The following is a 16,033-nucleotide window of genomic DNA, read 5'->3' on the forward strand; positions in this document are numbered from 1 at the left end:
TCCGGCAGAACCCAGAGCGTCCACCTCCCCTCTTTCCGCCCCAAAGCCACTGAGGTAATCTGCGGCGTACCCCAGGGCTCATCTCCCAGCCCAACTTTGTTCAACTTTGCTCTCCCGCAGAACCCAGAGCGTCCACCTCCCCTCTTTCCGCCCCAAAGCCACTGAGGTAATCTGCGGCGTACCCCAGGGCTCATCTCCCAGCCCAACTTTGTTTAACATCTACATGGCACCGCTCGCCCACATCGCCCAAATGCATGACCTCAACATCATCTCATATGCCGACGACACCCAGCTGATCCTCTCCTTCACCAAGGATCCCCTCACCACCAAAACCAACCTCCACGAAGGAATGAAAGACGTCGCAGAGTGGATGAAGAACAGCCGACTGAAGCTAAACTCGGACAAGACAGAAGTCCTCATCCTCGGCTCCACCCCCTCGACCTGGGACGACTCCTGGTGGCCGACCGCATTGGGAACAGCTCCAACACCCACCGACCACGCACGCAACCTAGGGTTCATCTTTGACTCCACTCTCTCCATGATAAAGCAGGTCAACGCCGTCTCGTCCTCCTGCTTCAACACCCTCCCCATGCTCAGCAAGATCCTCAGGTGGATCCCCACAGAAACAAGAAGAACGGTCACCCAGGCCCTTGTCAGCAGCAGGCTGGACTACGGAAACGCCCTCTACGCAGGAGCCTCGGCCAAACTCCTGAAATGACTGCAACTCCATGCAAAACGCCTCTGCATGCCTGATCCTCGACATCCCCCATCGCAGCCACATCACACCCCACCTGAGAGACCTGCACTGGCTACCCGTCAACAAGAGGATCACTTTCAAGCTCCTCACCCACGCACACAAGGCACTACACAACACCAGTCCAACATACCTCAACAGACGACTCAGCTTCTTCACCCCCAAACGCCAGCTCCGCTCCGCTGACCTTGCCCTCGCCACAGTCCCCTGCATCCGAAGAGCAAACTCCGGCGGCAGATCGTTCTCCCACCTCGCCGCCAAGACATGGAACACCCTACCCATCCTCCTACGGCAGTCCCAGGACCTGCTAACCTTCCGAAAACTCCTCAAGACCTGGCTATTCGAGCAGTAGCAGCACCCCTGCCTCCCCCAGCGCCTTGAGACCCTCACAGGTAAGTAGTGTGCTTTACAAATGTCTGATTGATTGATTGACTTTGTCTTGTTTATCATTCCAACATAGCCAATAGGAGGGAGATGAGGGTGTCATGGTCTTTTGGCTACCATTTAATTAGTGCCCAGCCAGGAATGGCCCAATTTAATATTACTCAATGCTCATCTACTTTTTGAGAACACTAGTGGTAGTGCTTAATGAAACAAGCATTTGCAATGCAATTGGTCTCGCCTTTGGGACCTTATGTGTATTTAGCTAGGCAGCACATTAGCCTGGGTGTTGAAACATCTACTGTTCTTTAACATGGAGGGAAAGTAAGCACCAAACTGGGTGACACGCCAGGTATGGGAACACATGGAGAGAAATATTGCCTTTCAGTGAGAAATAGTATAGTCCAGAGCTCTGTTTTTAATACAAAATCAGGGGCTTTGGTGGTCATATCACTGAAAATACGAGATTTGAAAAAAATATTAGTGTCTCCAGGTGCTCGTGGAAGACCATTTCTATGGATTGGAATCTAGAGAATGCTAAAGTGTTTCTGGTATTTTACTGAACTCTGCTGGTCGTTTTCTATCAAGAAAGTTAAACAGAGGCAGTTGCCAGAATTTCTTTTTTAAAAAGTCCCTCAGCAGAAAGCAATTCTGGTATTTTACTGACATCTACTGGTCGTATTCTGTCAAGACAGTTAAATAGAGGCCGTTGAACAGGAAAGAAAAGTCCCTAAGCGGAAGCAGACCAGTCCTAGGGCTGATCTCCAGAGCCCACAAAGTGCATACACATATACGTATATACTAAAGTATATACCTCAAATGCTCGACCTAAAAAAGTGCTCAGAACCTCAGTGTTTATTTTTAGGAGCTAGCCATCTGCGCTGGATGCAGAGTACTAATGCTGCCTAGTCTTGATTCTACCTCTTGCCTCTTTCCTCCAGCACCCTACATGTCATCTCTATTTCATTATTGTAGGTAATTTATTCATCCCTGCTTTCTTCCTCTGAACCGGTTTCCTATCTTCATTTTCCTTTTTTTATCCTCTTTAACTGCCTTTCGCTCTCCCTCTTGCTCTGGGTCAAGTCTGATGATGAAAAACAAACACCCAACAACTAAAAAATGAATGGCGGGGCCGCCGCAAATTAAACAAGCGTTAGAGGCGAGCTGCTAAATGAGAACATTTTAAAGGCCTCCTGTCAAACATGGGGAAAACAGCTATAAATCACAATCTAATATAGTTTTTTGTTTCTTCAGTTATCTGTGGTGCTGGAGTGCTGTGGGAACACCGCTGTAATAAAGGACGGCTTAAAATGTAAACAATCATGGCCGTGGTATCGCTTGTTTCTGTTCACTTGGGGTTAATCAGTGACTGGAAGGACAGGTATGTACAGATTTATGATGTACAAGTCAGTCTTTTTCAGGTAATTACCTTTACTCAATTACGAGAACTGCCTGCCCTATTACTGCAGGGTGGGAGTCTCACACGTTGTGATGTAATACGTAACACATAACCTGCAATTGTACCCTCCACAGACACTGATGGGGAATGAACACGGCCAGGGAGGTTGCTTGCCAGCTACTGCGTGTTGAGGCTGCCTGGGTTCACACTGCGAGCTCAGGAGGGAAAAACGTAAGCAGGCACTGAGATTCTGTGAGTATATACCTCACGCCATCACCCGTTATATTTGCAGTTATATTAAGCCAGTGGCTATGTTAGAGTACCCTTTTAACGTGCAAAGCATATAAGTGACTGATGAGATGGGCTGGGCTCTCCATCTTGGAGTTGAGTGTAGATTGCGGTGTATTCAGCCATGTATTCAGACAGAGGGCCTTCTCTACAAATTGGGACACTGCCTCTACCTGACTGTAAGACTATGCGTCAATGTTCACGGTGTGCACACCCATTGCAGAAGTGCAAAGGGAAAACCGCTCCTTATAAGTCGAATTCGAATGTTTACAATTTGTATGAGTTATAATCAGGAACATCGGTGAATGGCTTACTGAAATGCATTTCCTTATCCAGCTATTTCGCGCTCATTTCTTTCTTATAGAAATGCATGCCATGTGGAATCCGTATTCATCAAAGTTCAAGAGGTATTGCAGTTTCATGCAGAAATAAAGAAACAATGTGGCATACAATGTGTTCGAAAGGCGGGCTTTGCAGGATGTCCATCGGTCTCTTGATTCACACATAGGTGACGGGTGCACCACAGTGGCACAGACCTTACTGAACCTGAAAAGCCTAGGGCCCGATTCACAAAAGCTATTCGTGTATGTAAGGACACCTAATATGTGCAAAATGCTATATCTGAGTGCAAATTGTTTACACAAGGAGACCTAAGATTGACAAATCCTGACAGACAATGCTGTCTCACAATGGAGAAATGTAGAGTATGAGTAAATACTGCAAGGGGTACAAGGAGTGGGCCTTACGGGGAGATGACCACTTAGAACACTCGCGAATATCCGCAAACTCCAGAGTTTATTGATAACACAAACATGTGTGAGAGACTGCATCCTGCTTAAGCACACACATGTAAAGAAAACATCCCCAAAACTGGTAGCAGGTATAGTGTTTTGCCCATGGAGAGAAATATGTGCAAAAGAAACTGACATTGCACTAATGCAATGTCATTACCCTATTCACAATTGTGCACTATGTAGACTGAACATGCTGAAGTCCTGAAGTTGCATTTGAGAATTGACAAACGTTTTCAAGCCTTACTCCTTGAAACCTATGAATTGTGACGGTTTCCCCAATGCCTAAATCTACACCCATGAAAGGGAGTAAATCTCCAGGTGTACACGGATCATTTAATGCCTCATATTTAGGCGTATGTCTTGTTCTACTTTTTGATTATAAAAAACGGGTTGTATGTGATTTAAAAAAAAATTTGATTTCGTGCAATACCATTACTGAGAAACCATTTCATCTAAACTCTTTAATGGGAACTTTCAGAATGAATGGCATTTACTTTTTCGTACAAAGCAGTTCATAGAATTTCTTTTTGGTCGAAATTGGCTTTTGAATGATTATTTTCTAAGGGTAAATCCAATGGCTGCAGGGCTGACTTCCAAAAATAGTTTTATCAGATATATGTATTTCAGTGCTTTACTTCAGGGGACATTATTTCATATTAATATATTTTACAGTGCCACACAATTACTTTGGATGCTTTTAATTCGCAGAGAACTCACCACCTGTAAAGACCATTTATCGCTGACCCCTCACAACCCCTAAACAACATCAGTCACCTGCCCCATAAAAAGCCTCACCACACTTAAACTACACTCATCACTATCGTTCTTTCCAAAAGTCCACCATCCCTGAACCATAAAATCAATCACTACCCCTAACTCCACAAGTTCCTGAAATCTACGAACCCGTTTCTATGCCTAATCCCCACCCATCCCACACCCCTTAAACCATCTCAGCATACCCAAACTCCACCCATCCCAAAACTCTAAAAAAGCACATATAAACCTGGACGGTCCCTTCGATTCAGCAACCAATTATTGCTACAGGTTCCCTTAATCGGAAAGGCAAGGTAGGGTGGCCGTGCACTTTCGTATATGGGCCCCACCCTCTGGAACAAACTTCCCTTCACTCTGAGACAAACTGCTAACTATTTTGTCTTTAGGAAAACACTAAAAACACACTTGTTTCTGATGGCATAAATTCTTGTGCCTCCCTAAAGCCCTTTTTATGCAATTACGGAGAACCAAGCGCGGAGATACCCCTTTGGGGGTCGAATCCTGCACTATACAAGCATATAAATAAATAAATAAATAAATAAACCCTCACCGTCCTTAAACACCTGCCATCCATGAACCATAAGAGCTCCTCATCACCCTAAACTACCTATCCCTAAACCCTAAAACACATTTCTACATCTAAACTCCACCCATCTCTGAATCCGTAAAACCCCTCAGCATCCTAAACTCCATCCTATCCTGAACCCTATAAACTATTCACCACCACAGCCGCTGCCCATAATTGAACCGTATAACCTCTCCCCAGTCAAAAACTCCCCCATCCATGAACCCTATAACCCCCTCAACACCCTTACACTCCACACATCTCTGAAACCTAAAAACACCTCACACACATAAACACAACTCATTTGTGAACCCTAAAACCCTTCATCATCCCTCCACTCCTCCCATCTCTGAACCCAAAATCGCCTTTCTATACACAAACTCCAATTATTCATGGCACCTAAAACCCCTCATTGCCCTAAACATTACCTATCCCTGGACACAAAACCCCACAGTAGTCATAAACGCCACCCATGTTTATTGTAATTTTGGATTTTTCCTTAAAATTGCCTTACCTTTAAAATGTCTTCTTAATTATTTTTTCTAGAGTTTTATATAGCGCGAACTACACCCGAGACATCGGGTATCAGAGCACTTTACATGAGCAACAGTTTTGTTACAGATGAACACATTAATTTTTTTGTTAGGCACAGGGAAATAAAGTGATTTGCCCAGAATCACAGGATGTTGAGCGTCGAGCCCAGTTCCTCAGGCCCGAGGGTACCCACTCTAACCGTAAGGCTACATTCTCTCTCCATCTTTAATGCACTTTCTTAAAATTGTCCTTCCTTGAAATTGGTTTTCTGTCATTTCGTTTCCTCCATTGTGGTTTCTCTGTTCTTGTTTTCCATTATTTCACACACTTTACTAAAAACACAGAATCAGCAGGCATTAGGAAAATGTGTCTTTACACCATTATCCAGCCTAAGAAATCACTTCCTCTCCACCCTTTTAAACACTTGGGGCACAATTAGGATGGTGGTTGGATTGCGCCCGCCAGGCCGGCGGTAGTCGCCGCCGGCCTGACGGGGGCAATCCGCCCGCCATCCCTGTAAAAAAGACCCCCGCCACATTATTATGGCTGGGGGGTCCATGGCGGACTCCGCTTTTCCACCCGGTCAACATGTCGACCGGGCGGAAAAGGGTCCAATATGGTGGCGGTGTCTTTCAGAAACCGCCAGTTGTATTAGAATGTGCCTTTGTGAATGCTTTTCTGTGGCGGCATTGCCGCCACGGAAAAGCATGCAGAGTCTGCTTGGGGGGGCCCGTTGCGGGCCCCCATGGACTCCGGGGGGTGGGTGGTACCTATGGTACCACCCTGCCTTTCAAAGGACAGCGTGGCAGGCACGGCCCGGTGCCTGTCACGTTGTGCTTTGAAAAGCACAACATGTATTTTTAGCATTGCGGCGGGCGGCGCCCGCTGTAATGTTAAATATACGGGATGCGCCTGCCACTGTGGCAGGCGCATCCTAATTGGCCCCACGGGACCCCCGCCCTTATGGCGGGCGGTCCTTTTTACCGTGAGGATGGCGGGCGGACAAAGACCGCCCGCCATCCTAATGATGTGCTTCATATTCAAGCCACTTTCCCAGGCTTTAAACTCCTCCTACAACTCCTTCATTGCACTGTACATACAAAAGTGCTTATGTCTGTGAACACCCACCAAGTTAATACTTTGTCGGTACTCTCTATATCTGCATTGCGACACCCAAGGCACTCCCCTGGAAAAAACAATTTTCCTGACCCTTGGTCACAGCGACTGCAGGTAAATCTGCACGTTTTGCATATTTTTTGTTGCTGCATGTAATAGCTACGCACATTTGGTAGCTCTTGGTTTTATAAATAAGGATCTGGAATTTCCGGGTAGAGGTTTCTTACCAGTATAAACGTATTTATAAATTAAGTAAATGTCTGTGGAAATCAACCTAGGACTTCCAGCAAAGACGCAAAATGCGAGGTTGTGGCGGGAATACTGATCTAAAATTTTAATTGTAACTGACAGATGACCAGAGCGTTCTCTGAGTAACCAACATACCAAGGTATAGCCTCCTAGGGTGATCTGAAGGGTAACAATAAGAGGCTGTCCCAATGTCAAATCCTCTATGAATATATTCACTGTGTAATCAGCCATTTCTATTCTACATCAAGATGTTTTTTAAGCAAAGAGTGGTTATGCTTTCATGTTTTAGGCAAGGAACAAATATATAAAATTAAGTACAGTAAATCAATACTTAACTACATATACTTACATTCAAAATGTGTTAGTTGTCACTCGTTTTGTGTGCTACTTTTGTAGCATGGTATATAGGGCTTCATATACTAGTAGCATACCTTAACTTGCAGGTACACTGAACTGTCAATTGATATTTTGTTTGCTTTGTTGTGCTTGTTTTAGGCATTCTCAAACACTGGCCGTAAACAATATAGGCCTGATTCACAAAGGTAAATTTACACTTTTGTGTAAGTTGACATTTTTTTTTCTATCTACAAACTATGAATTTAATTTTACAATAGCAGAGACTACGCAGTAGGGGTGGAGAACTCCACACATGAAAACATAGAACAGGGCTATCTTTTTATGTCCGGAGTCACTGCCAGGAGTTCGTTCTCTCCAGTTGTAAAATTACTATTAGTAAAATACACGTCGTAGTTCGTGAATAACAAAAAAATAGTAATCTTACACAAAAGTTTAAATGTACAGTTGGGAATCAGGCCTATAAGTACCACTCAATTTCAAACAGTTTCTATTTGGACTGTAGGATTGTAATTATTATATGCATAACCAGGCCCCCTGGATTTACCACTGTGTTGTGTAGCATTACCATTTTCATTGTTTATTGTGTTTTTACATTTTCTATTAACAGAATTCCCATTCCTAATGTAAATTATTTCTGCATTTTGGAATAGTATTGTAATTACAACTCTGACTGGACATCCACATCATTGTTGTAGCTGTGATAATTGTGTTGTATTTCTCCTTGACTCACCTTACACCTCTTCCCATGCGTTGGGCCTTGACTGTCTGTCCACATTTACCTGGAGAGTAAAGTAGACTTGGGAGAACAATTTTGCTTCGCAGACTAAGGCCCTGATTAAGAATCTAGCATTCCGAGATCCGCCAGACTCATGGGGGCGCAGCAGTGGCGGACTGACTGTTCCATTATGAGTTGGGTGGGCTGACCGCCCTGAGACCACCGCCGCCAGGGCGGACAGAGGCTGGAGTATGCTTGGCAGGATTGCCGTGGCCCTACCAAGCATAATACAGGTTTTCTCTCCGCCAGCAGTGTCATGGAGGTTTGTCCTCCATGTACACCATGGCGGAGAGCAATAAAGGGGGCCAGACAGAGCGCCCTGTGCCATCCTCGCCTGTGGATGCACACAGGGGGGCATAATATGTTCCCCCCTAAGTGCATGCACACCAGTTCCTGCACGGTATGGACTTTCGAGTCCATGCCTTGGAGGAACATTGTGGTGCGGTCCCATTGCGGTGCCTTTTTTAAAGGCACCAGCACTTTTGAAAGAGGCACCACCATGGGTGCACCACGCCACCTGCTAGACCACTTTAACGTTGTAATCTGGTGAGGGCGTCTCTTGGCTGTGAGGGGGCTTGATGGTGGTGTGCCCCTCTCCCCCGCTCTGCCAAAAGTCGTAATTGGGACCTAAGTGCCTGGAGACCTAGTTAGTGATGAACACCAACAGTATCGCCTTCATTCTACCTGTGACGGTCTTGCCCTGGAAAACAGTTTGACATTGGTGAATTGCAGTGCAAGCTAAGTGCACACACATGTACCACACCCAGTGCTGCCATGTGACACATCACCAAGTGTTCCAATGAGATGCATTACCCTGTGCCACCTGAGGTGCATCCCGGTGCTTCTGTGAGCTTGTGCTATAATAAAACCATATCTATTGGCTTTGTCAATGTATTGGTCTATTTCTTCTATGTCCTGATTTTCCTAAACATTACAATATACAACTCTTACTAGTTTTGGCTTTAAAGAATATAACCTGAGGCATCTGTATACCTGGTTGTGCTAAATGGAAGTATTAGCTCTGTGATTAAATGAGAGAGGTAAAGCAAGGCAAGTATAATGCTTCAGAAATGGGGCTTATGTGTTTCACTAGATTTCGATGTTTTTATTTGTGCACTGTACTTAAGTGATCTAGGCTTCACGTAAAACATTTGTTTGGCTTTGTTTGTCGTATGGCTACAAGATTGTGCAACTCTCTAATCCTTAGCACGTCCCACCACAACAATGTGTTGTATTGGAGTCATGGGAAATTGCATGGAATTGTAAAAACATAGTATGAAAATGCTTGGTAAAAGTATAGTAAATGCATATAGGTGAAATTCTGAAAACACATATTTGTTTAGAATTTGAGACACCAACAAATTTGATAACATAGTCGACCTGAAGAGAAAAAAAAAATTCAACTTGATTTTCCATGTGTAAATGTGCTGCTGCCACCTTTAACTGGTGACGTTTTAAGACAGCAGTAGTTTATGTTTTGGTATTTGTAGTTTTGATTGTACTGTTAAAAGTTTAAACATCCCAGCATGTCCAATGCTGCAGGCTCATGTTTAACAAATTGCGTTGTGCCTTTAGCTACTATGCAGGTGTTCATTGTTACTACACATGTGTTTGTGTTTGCATGTCCCTGTTTTTGTTTGTACATTGCAGCGACTTTAAAAAACACAGGCTGTTTTAAATATAGTATCTAAGGTCAATAGCTTTCTACCCCTCTGAAAAAACACCAAATGCATTTTTGGGGGCCAGTCCGATTCGTCCGGAAAGCAAACAGAACGACTTGGTTCCAGCATGCTTTCCGGATGACTCGAATTGGGGGAGTCCGACCGAACAAGTGCGATGTATTTGTATGCATCGGATACGATTCGGTTGGACACCCATTGGCTTCAATGGGAGCCTGTGTTCCGAACGTGAACACAGGCTCCCATTGAAGAAAGGGGTAATTGTGGAAAACCTTGCACCTGTGGCGGGCACATTGTGCATGGTTGGAAAGAGGGGACCCATGGGTACCCCCAAGGGCCTGATACGGAGGGCTGTGGGTGAAAGGGGCCTGCTATGGACCCCCAAAGACCGATTCTGGCAGCCTTTTTGTTCCGGGCATATCCGAATCGGAAAGGCTGTCCGAATCGTTCATCATGCTTGCACGCTCGGAAACCAAGTCCATAGAGTTGTACGAATTGGCTCCAGAAAGGCTAGATCTCTTCAAATGTCTTTCGATATGGATTCGGTCAGCGCTAAGGGTTTCCAGGCATCGTGCTTAGTCGTTCGGAACTGGGAATGAATCGTTCAGGAACAAGGGCTCCAGATCGGTTTGGGCAAAGATGATTCTGATTCAGAGCCCTTCCAAACGAGATTAGAATCGACCCCTTAGTCTTTAAATACCTTTCATTACGTTAGGTGTGAGAGGAATCCTCCTGATATTTTTAGGCTTGGCCTTTGGGATAGTTTTAGTTGTATTGCTAGACTACTGTTTATGAAAACACAAGACATCGAGGAGCTTTGTCCAACAAGCTTCATCCATCGGTCTGTTAAATTGTAACTCACATTTTGTTTTCACCCACGACAGCTTTGGTTCAGCCTTTTTAGCCTTTGCCTGCCTTTACTCAAAGTGATTGCACAGAGCCCATGCACATTGCTCACATTCGCCTAAAAATAGTTTAGTTCTCTTTAGTGCCAAGGCTTTTGCAAAACGTGTTTTTAAAATGTAATTTGGCTTTTATATTAACTTTAAATACCAGCTATGCATTTTGCCTTCAATTCTTCTTACATTTTATGTTATAAAATGTTTCAGTCACGTTGTAACGCTGTAGCTGCCTTCAATTTAAGTAACTGGTTAGGCGGGGATTGTATCTTGTCTTCTTTACAAATAATAATAATAATAAAAATAATAAAATGCATGGCACAATAAAAAGGATTGTTAATTCAAAACATCACGAGAATAACAGCTACATCAGTAATTATTGTTATTTACATTTATGTATTAGAGGCATAAAGCAGATATGCTTATGTGATAGCATATTTTATTATTTTCCTTTTTATTTTTGTGGCATTTGCTTGCAATACAAATAAACAAATAATCAACCATAGCAGCAGCTTGTCAAGACTAGACCGTTTGGATTTATCAGTGCTGGTTGTACTTGCATTCTGGTGCTTATAGTCTTGTACCTCTAATTGGAAAAATGCTGCAATAGTTACAATGCGCAGAACAAAAAGGAATTGCATAACTGGTCACACATATTGTGGGGCAACTGGAAATCTCTTGAACATCCCACACAGCCCACCTACTGCACATTGATACGTGCCCCTATTAGATATCCCCACATGTCCCCATTGTACACAACGGCTTCCTCCATACAGCACATGGGTCTGTGTCCCATAATGCATACAGTAGCCTTGTGCACCTAACCCAAACATCAGTCAGTTTACCCCTGATCCACAGTATCCAGTGGCCCTGGGCTGCGCTGCACCCAGTGCTCCCATGGTGGCCAGCACCCAGTGCTCATGAGACACATAGGCCACCATCAGGCTCATCACCCAATGATCCTCTGAAGACCATGATGGAAGCGGCTGTTTAAGGCATATATACTCCTTAGGCTCTGCTCAAGCATGTCAACCCTGCTGTAGTGCCTTGTGATGCATCTCTAGTGCTCCTCTGAGGGGTGTCATTAGTGCTCCCACGACGTGCATCACTAGTGCTCCCCTGAGGGGTATCATTAGCTCCTCTGAGGTGCATCACTAGTGCTCCCCTGAGAGGTATCGTTAGTGCTCCCCTGAGGATTATCATTAGCTCCCCTGAGGTGTATCACAAATGCCCCCTAAGAGGTTTCATTAGTGCTAGTACTCCCTGAACAGAATCATTAGTGCCCAGCCAGGTGCATCACTAGTGCCCTCCTGAGGATTATCAGTAGTGCTCCCGAAACCATTTGTGCCCTAGGTGCATCACTAGTGCTCCCCTGAAGTGTATCATTAGTGCCCCCGAGGTGCATCACTAGTGCTCCCCTAAGGGGTATCATTAGTGCCCCCAGGTGCATAACTAGTGCTCCCCATAGGGGTATCATGAGTGCTCCCACTAGTGCCCTCCTGAGGGGTATCGTTAGTGTTAATTGTTAATTGTTAAAGCAGAGCCCTGAGGGACTCCACAATAAAGCATCCCCTTATCTGATATCTGCTCACCCAATTAAATTCTTTGGGACCGGCCAGATAGAAAGGATTTGAGCCATTGGTGGGCTCGGCCACTGATTCCCAAGGTTGTGAGTCTGGCCAATAGTTTCACATGGCTGACAGTATCGAACGCCGCTGATAAGTCCAATAAGATCAGGGCACTAGGTTTTTTACTGTCAGCCATGATTCTGAGTTCGTCGAGTACTGATAGCATGACCAATTCAGTACTGTGGTGTGATCTGAAGCCTGCTTGGAGGTAATGGAGAAGATGGTGGTCCTCCAGGAAGGATGAGAGTGTTTTAAGGACATGTTGCTCCAGGACTTTTGCGAGGAAGGGTAGTTGGGAGATGGGCCTATAGTTTTTTGGGTTGGCCGCGTCCGCCCCCGACTTCTTCAGAAGGGGTATGACTCTAGCTTCCTTTAGGTTAGATGGCAGATACCCAAACTCCAGGGAGTGGTTAAGCATACCGGTGATATGGCTTCTAAGCCAGGGAGTGCCATTGTGAAGAATCTAGGGGGGGCAGGGGTCTGCGGGGGAGCCTGTTTTAATCCGATTCATAAGTCAGGAAAGGGAGACAGGGTCCAATTTGGGTAAACTGGTAAGCATTTGAACTTGGGGGGGGGGCTTCCTGAGATAGGGGAGCGGAGCTATAATTAATCGAGAGATTGTCAATGTCAGAGAGAATATCACTCACTTTCTGCAAGAAAAAGGCTTGGAAAGTGTTGCAATCAATGCAGTCATCTTCTGATTTCTGCTCTGATTTTTGGCTGAGTTCCTTCAGGATTCTGAAGGTCTCTTTCTGTCTATTTGCAGCTGTAGTGATTCTGATCTCATAATATTCAGCTTTAGTGGTAGAGATGTGTTTTTTTGTATAGGTTGAGTTGAGTCTTATAGATTTCTCGCTCAGCTGGGTCATAAGTTTTACGCCATTGTCTCTCTGTGTGGTGGAGCTTTGTCTTTATGTCCCTTAGCGATTTATTGTACCAGTCCCCAGAGGATGCATCACTAGTGCTCCCCTGAGGAATGTCATTAGCGCCCCCCATGTGCATTACTAGAGCTCCCATAAAGGGTGTCATTAGTGCCCCTCCGAGGTGCATCACTAGTGTTCCCCTGAGGGGCACCATTAGTGCTCTCCCAAAGTGCAACACTAGTGCGCCCCTGAGAAGTATCATTAGCTCCCACGAGGTGCATCACTAATGCTCCCATTAGGGGGTATCATTAGCTCCCATGAGAAGCATCACTAGTGCCCCCCTGAGGGGTATCATTAGCTCCCACGAGATGCATCATTAGTGCCCTCATAAGGGGTATCATTAGCTCCCACAAGATGCATCACTAGGGCCCCCCTGAAATGTATCATTAGCTCCCATGAGATGCATCACTAGTGCCCCCTTGGAGGGTATCATTAGCTCCCACGAGATGCACCACTAGTGCCTCCCTTAGGGGTATTAGTAGCTCCCATGAGATGCATCACTAGTGCTCCCCTGAGGGGTATCATTAGTGCTCCCACAAGATCAATCACTACTGCTTCTCTGAGGCTTATCATTAGCGTTCCTCCAATGCCATTAGTGCTCCCCCGGGATGCATTACAAGTGCTCCCCAAAGGGGTATCATTAGTGCTCCCCTAGGTCATTAGTGCTCCCCCAGGGTGCATCACTAGTTCTCCCCTGAGGGGTATTATTGGTGCCCCGAGGTGCTTCACTAGTGTTCCCCTGAGGGGTATTATTTGTGCTCTGCCGAGGTCATTAGTGCTCACCCAGGGTGCATCACTAGTGCTCCCCAGAGGTGCATCATTAGTTCTCCCCTGAGGGGTATCAATAGTGCTCCCCTGATGGGTATCATTAGTGCTTCCCGAGGTGCATCACTAGTGATCCCCTGAGAGGTTTCGTTAGTGCTTTTTCGAGGTGCATCACATGTGCTCCCCTCAGGGGTATCCTTAGCTCCCCTGAGGTGCATTCCTAGTGCTCCCCTGAGGGGTATCATTAGTGCTCCTTCGAGGTGCATCACTAGTGCACCCCTGAGGATTATCATTAGCTCCCCTGAGGTGCATCCCTAGTGCTCCCCTGAGGGGTATCGTTAGTGCTCCTTCGAGGTGCATCACTAGTGCGCCCCTGAGGATTATCATTAGCTCCCTCAGGTTGCATTATAAGCGCTCCTCTGAGGGGTATCATTAGTGCTCCCCTGAGGATTATCATTAGCTCCCCTGAGGTGCATCACTAGTGCTCCCCTGACTGGTATCGTTGGTGCTCCCCGGAGGATTGTCATTACCTCCCCTGAGGTGCATCACTAGTGCGCCCCTGAGGATTATCATTAGCTCCTCTCGGGGTGTAGTATTAGCGCTCCCCTGAGGGGTATCGTTAGTGCTCCCTGAGGATTATCATTAGCTCCCCTGAGGTGCATTCCTAGTGCTCCCCTGAAGGGTATCGTTAGTGCTCCTTCGAGGTGCATCACTAGTGCGCCACTGAGGATTATCATTAGCTCCTCTCGGGGTGCATTATTAGCGCTCCCCTGAGGGGTATCGTTAGTGCTCCCTGAGGATTATCATTAGCTCCCCTGAGGTGCTTCACTAGTGCTCCCTTGAGGTGTATCATTAGTGCTCCCCGAGGTGCATTGCTAGTGATCCCCTGATGCACATCTCCTTGTGTGCCTCTGCTGCACACCACCCTTTGTCCTCTTATTGTATATTATCAACATGTGCAACATACTTCACACTTCATGCACGTCATAGCAGCGCCACCTCTTTTTGTGTACCTGTCCGGATGTGATCTTGGCCAGAAATGGGGCACCAAATGTCATAATATCTCATAACATTTGTGCAGGGTGTGCTGACGTCGTGCAGTAGCCTGATACAAGGCACTGTAAATACTGTTGATTAATATCCGGTATATGAAACTAAACATAATTAAACTTTTGAAATTAGCTATATTTGGAGTTAGTCCACTTTATTATTTATTTTTATTTTTTTTACAAAAGAAGGGTGCATTATTATTGTGTGCACTAACAGGAGTTAGTTTACACAACGAGTACTCACTTATGTGAAGGGCGGTGTAGACGAGATATCAAAATGGCGCGAACACCGGTGCCTCATAATGCCGTATAGAACTCGTCTGGCACAATCAATATGTATTTTAAGCCGCGTTCCCATCCAACCGGACTCTACGCACGTCTGAAAAGGTTTTTCAAATTATCAGCAGGAGACTTCTTGAACCAATAAAGCTTTATTTGGAATCGCTCCTGGAGATCAGATGGCGTGGTTTGCTTTGGATATCAGCATCCTGCCTTCCACTAATGAACTCCGCTTGATTCGTGCAAGTAGTCACAGGCAGCAGCCCACTCTCCCTGTCAGCTATCGTTCCAGTGATAAGAATTAAATTAACAAGTGATACCTGGCGTTTAAAGGAAAAAAACCATCTCTTGGGTTTGTTTGCTGTTGCCATGGATACGTTTTTACAATGTAATGTATATTTTCTGAGGATGACCAAAAGAGCTCAGCATCATTCGCAACCCCCGCTGTTGCAATTCTAATTTGCAGCTAATTTCAAGAATCATGCCCACCTAGATGCAGCTTGAGAACCCTGTCCGAACTGCACAGAGCAATGAAGGAATCCTTTTGGTATCAACACGCTTTATTAGGAAGCCTTTCGGTATTAGTGCGCTTTACATGTTCATTTCAGTTCAGTCCACCATCTTTGCTAGTGCTGGTGCTGTCCTTATCACAATGAGACATGGTGATCAAAGATGCATGTCCACAAGTCAGCAATAATTAGATCAAATTTCAGTGTGGAATGATTTGAAAGTCCACTAATATTTACCGAAAATGTCAGATTGAGTTTTTTAAGTACATAATCTCATTTTGTCTCAGATGTAGTTTAAGAATCGGTCACTGGTTGA

At 45.3% G+C, this 16,033-nt stretch overlaps 1 protein-coding gene across 1 annotated transcript in view; it reads left to right on the forward strand.

The window, feature by feature from the left end:
• Positions 1-2,670: 2,670 nt before the first annotated feature.
• ADGRG4 (adhesion G protein-coupled receptor G4) overlaps positions 2,671-16,033 on the forward strand; it is a 1,842,483-nt gene continuing 1,829,120 nt past the window's right edge. The window contains exon 1 of the mRNA XM_078688599.1: positions 2,671-2,786. The gene's annotated coding sequence lies outside the window, so the exon portion shown is untranslated. The remainder of the gene's footprint in view (positions 2,787-16,033) is intronic.

This window comes from Lissotriton helveticus, chromosome 4_1 (genome assembly GCF_964261635.1).
Source record: "Lissotriton helveticus chromosome 4_1, aLisHel1.1, whole genome shotgun sequence".
NCBI classification, from domain to species: Eukaryota; Metazoa; Chordata; class Amphibia; order Caudata; family Salamandridae; genus Lissotriton; species Lissotriton helveticus.